Here is a 4,914-nt window from a genome sequence, read left to right on the forward strand (position 1 = left end):
TTTTTTCCAGAGGTCAAAGTACTTTGTAAAACATCCTGTGAGACCTGAATCATCCCGTTCTTCAAGGCCTCACTGTTCAGATGCTTGGAAATTTTAGCTGAGAAAGAGCTTAAAGTTAAAAGCAAAGACGCTAGAGACCTTCATGTCAATAATGAGTGATCAATAGAAGTCACACGCTCAAAAATTGACATTCCGTCAGCAGTTCCCTGTTATTCATGCACATTTCACATTGGCTATTCAGGTTCTTGCAGGAGGTGTTGGTAGCAAAATGGCAAAGCTGCTGAAATCTTTAGACCACCAAATAATGAAATCCAGAGTGACATCTAGTGACATCCTACATTAGAAGCACTCACTTTGCATCTTGTAAACCCAGACACATTATCCCCACTGTCAACTAGCTAGACTTTCTGAAACAGGGATTAGCACTTTCCCTGGATCAGTGACTAAATACTGCAAACATTTTCTTAAATTTGGTTGTTTCAACCTGATACAAATGTTTCTTCTTTTAAATCACCAAACTACAAACACTTCAGTGGTTGCCTACAGGTTTAAATGGCTCTTTGAATTTCTCCTTAGCTATTTGATCCATGGCGAGCAAGCTTTTCGCTAGTTCTCACACTGCTGTGGTCTCTGCTTTAGTATGAGTCTCATGCCAGAATCGCTGCCTTAAATCATGCCAGGGAGCTGCCAGAATAGTTCAAACCTCTCCAACAGCAGAAGCCAAGGGAGCTGTTATCTCATTGCTGAAACCCAGAACATGCTATCCCACCTAAATCATCGGTGTCATGGTCTCATTTGCAATGAAATTTCTTTGATCTTTTCTCCTAGTGTATTGGGGAATTTTTCCTTTTCCAGCAGAGTGATGGAAAGAGTTGTTCTGAATAATGTGGCCATTTCAGAGAGAGAGAGAAAAGAAAACGGAAGTGGAAAAGATGAAATTAATATAATGTTAAATGTAAAAGTTTCAACACATCTGATTTTCATTGACTTTGCATATAGTAATGACTTTTTAACCTGATATAAACCTCAACTTGAGTTTAACAAAGGCACGTTCAATAAACTTCTTCATAGGATGAAAATCTTTAAGTCTCTTATATAGAACCATTTTCTATTCCTTAGGTTCTTCCTCAAATGGAACATGAAATGTATGTCACACATAAAATAAAAAACAAATATATTCCCAGGGAGAACATGCCCTGGTCTGTGAGTAAAAAACACATCTACAAAAACTATAATTAAATGCAGAATGATGTAAAGTCATCTTGTGGTCCCATGACAAGGAAAGAATTAAGCAATGCTCCTTTCAGCATATAAAAAAAAAAATCATCGGACAAATAAAACCCAGATGACATTAGAAACGAAATTTCTCTTGGTTTTCAAGTATGGGTTTCAGACTTTAATTCAGTGATGTACCATGATGGGTGGTATTGAAGGTAAAAGATGGAACAAGCCAGTCCAGTTCTAGAAAGCTTGTCTTAAATTTACAACTAAACACATTAATTCCTGCCAAGACTCCCATGGAGAAAGAATATCTAGACTGAGTGATGAGTTTCAATTTACCTTTTTGTAAACTCCTTATTGAGGCAATTATCTCTGCTTTGCATTCCACAGAATCGCTCTTTATTTCATGGAGTTATCCGAATACCTTCACCCAACGTCCTTTCATTCAACATCTTAGTTTTACAAATGAAGAAAGAGGACAGTGAGTTTAATTGTTCCTCTGAGGTCACAATTCTAGCACAGGGCCAAGCTAAGGACACACTTACGCTCTCTGATTTTCTATGAAGTTTCCCCCACTATATTGCTTGACTTCATGTTACATTTTAAGGCTAGGCAAAAAGCAAATATAATTTATTCTGCTAATAATAGAACAGCAAAAATTTCACAATGTTATTAATTTTTTGTTCCTCTCTAGATTTTATTTGGTGGGAATTTACAGATAGAACATATATTTGAAGCAATTTTTTAGAGCTCTTTCCATTTGGGCAGCATGGTAGGGGGAAAATACAAAATTTATATTTGGATTTGTATTCCTACTTATTTTAGTAAATATTAATATTGTTTTATCTATGGAAAGCAAACCAATTCATGTTGCAATCTGTAAACTGACTCCTACTTCTAAAATTTTACTCTAGATATATATTTGGCTCTTGGTACATAATTTATATATTTTAGAATATACAAAGATTGCTTTCTCACATAATTAAATAGTGAATTTAAGTTACACAGATTTTAAAATATAAAAGCACAATTTTTTCCTTTAGTTGTTTCTTAATATTTAATAGGAACTATTTATCAATTATCAAAAAAACCTTTCTAGATTCAAAAAATGAGTAGCAGATCCCCTGCTCTAGAACAAAAATGCCAAAACCATGTCTAAGGTGGTATAAAAAATGAAAAACTATTTTTTTTCTCCCCATCTTAAGTTCATGGTTCAGGCCCTTCTAATAAATGATGGGTTAAAAAGAGAAAAAGAGATTTATATAAGATAAGTTTTATGTGATACAGGAGCCTTCGTAAGGAGATAAAGAACTAATGAAATGAGTAAGTCTATGTATTTTTTATGCTAGGATGGCTGAAGGAGGGGATAATTGTGGAGACATAAAACTGGAAACATAGAGGCTTATTTAAGGATTATAAACTGGAGGGGAACATAGCAAGGTCTGTTTGTTCAGATCCCACATCTCCAGAGGTAAGGATGTTCCTCCTTCCTAGTGGAGTGAGGGTACCTTTTAAATAAGGATCTTTCATTCAGTATTCAACATTTCATGAAAAAAAAAAGTTATTTAAAAAACTTGCAATCATCCTACAAGTTTATTTTCTCCCTTATAATTAGTTCTTGTTCTGCTTGATTTTGCAGTTAGCAGTCTTATGAAACCACCAGATTTTTCATGAGAGTGATGGAAATTCTCATACAATTCAGTGGGATAGCCTTAGTTATGAGACACCTGGATTCTCAAGTATTGTTCAAAGTCTTTCTCATTCATCTCCTTGAGGAAGAAAATTGTAGCTGATTGTGGATGTTCTGAAAAAGAATCAAAGTAAACCAAGACCAGCTTTCTTTTTGTATATATCTTTTTATATAAGTAAATAGGAAAAATTCTTTTGAGATATTTGAAGGGCCTTTTTGATATTTCCAAAGTTAGTTTCAGGTCAAAAAGACTGAATTTAAAATTTTATTTTTAAAAAGTTATCAAAAATGTCAAAAACTTTAAAACACATAATTAAATAAGATCACAGATCACTATAAAACAAAACCAAAGGAACTAAAGACTAAGGCAAACTCAGGCAGGGCACAGTGGTGCACACTTGTAATCTCAGCAGCTCATTGAGACCCTGTCTTTAAATAAAATGCAAAATAGGGCTGAGAATGTGGCTCAGTGCTCAAGTGCTTCTGAGTTCAATCCCTGGTACCCCTCCCCCCCAAAAAAAGAAAACAAAAAGACAAATACAGGAAGTTATATAGTTGTAGAAAGAAAGAAAGAGAGAGGGAGGGAGGGAGGGAAGGAGGGGAAAAAACCTTGTATTTTTGGTATTAAAAAGTCTGATTTCTTTAAGTAATCAAAAACTTCATGAAGACACATGAAATACAGGAAATTATTGTGATAGAACATGAAATCTTAGTTTCCCAGGCCAATTGTTTAAAATAAAATAATAGTAATAATCTCTTATTAAAAATAGAACCATAATCCAAGAGAACTTTGCCATTTAAACACAAAAAACAGCATCTAGTTTTATCCAATGTACTTTTGGTATGAACACTTAATTTTAAATTCTTACAATGAATTCATTCAGTTTCAGTCATCTTAGACACACAGGATAAAAGTCCTTCTCCAAATTTCTCTTCTATAAACATCTAACAGTGCTTTTATTTTGCTTTTCAACCCATCTAGGTTTTATTCATTCTTCTTCTTTATCATTTTGGAATAACCAGTCATTTTATTTGGCAGAAAATCATTCTTTTTGGAAGAGAATGCATCTCTATGCTTTTTCTTATCAAAATACACCTTACTTTCCTTGGATACCTTTCCAGTAATTTTATGCATATATATTAATTAGAATTCTTAATTCTAGTGGGGATAAGGCAGTGTAAGTTGCAGACCAGACCTGAGGGCTGCTGCATTGATGTGGCTTCAGGAAGTGGGGCTGGCACAGGGCCGCCATGTTGCTGCAAGACAGTAATGATGACACCAAAGATGTTTCATTGTTGATTCAGGAGAGACAACTAATAGAAAAAGAAAATCCAAAATCAGACATCCAGTGGCATTATTTTTCCAGTTGTTCTTCCAAGTCAGTTCCATTATACTCTATCTTCTCTGTGAATTTCTCAGCAGCAGCTTTATAGCCTGTATGGTGACACTCATTTTGTTGTTGTCATATGACTTTTGGGTAGTAAAGAATGTCACAGGTAGACTGATGGTTGGCCTTGGGTTATGGAATCATATTGATAAGGATAGAAAGAATCATTGGGTGTTTGAGTCCAGAGAAGCAACTCCTCAGGAAAATAAAACTGTTTCAAAGGCTGAATCAAGTATCTTTTGGCTAGGACTGATTGCCTGTCCCATACTGTGGGTGATATTTGCTTTTAGTGCTCTCTACTTCTTCAGAGTGAAGTGGCTGGCTGTGGTTATCATGGGTGTGATGTTACATGGTGTCAACCTATATGGTTACATCAGGTGCAAAGTGGACAGCTGGAAGAACTGAACCAGCATGGCTACCTCGTATCTTGGAAAGCAGTTTTTAAAACAAAACACCAAAGATTATCAGAACACTTGAATAGAGAGAAAGCTTATGAATTCTGTGACACTGGGGAATGGCCAAAGAAATTACTGATTGATGAACTAACTGTTCAGAGTTCAGTCCAGTTGCAAAGAGGAGTGTTAGTTTTTTTGATTTTGTTTTTTTTTTTTCCAC

At 35.0% G+C, this 4,914-nt stretch overlaps 1 pseudogene across 1 annotated transcript; it reads left to right on the plus strand.

The window, feature by feature from the left end:
- The first annotated feature begins 4,162 nt into the window (after positions 1-4,162).
- LOC308648884 (Golgi apparatus membrane protein TVP23 homolog B-like) lies at positions 4,163-4,704 on the plus strand (annotated as a pseudogene). The gene has a single exon. The product of its transcript is annotated as a Golgi apparatus membrane protein TVP23 homolog B-like (transcript).
- Positions 4,705-4,914: the final 210 nt, after the last annotated feature.

This window comes from Spermophilus citellus (genome assembly GCF_964194105.1).
Source record: "Spermophilus citellus genome assembly, chromosome: 1".
In the NCBI taxonomy this organism is placed as follows: Eukaryota; Metazoa; Chordata; class Mammalia; order Rodentia; family Sciuridae; genus Spermophilus; species Spermophilus citellus.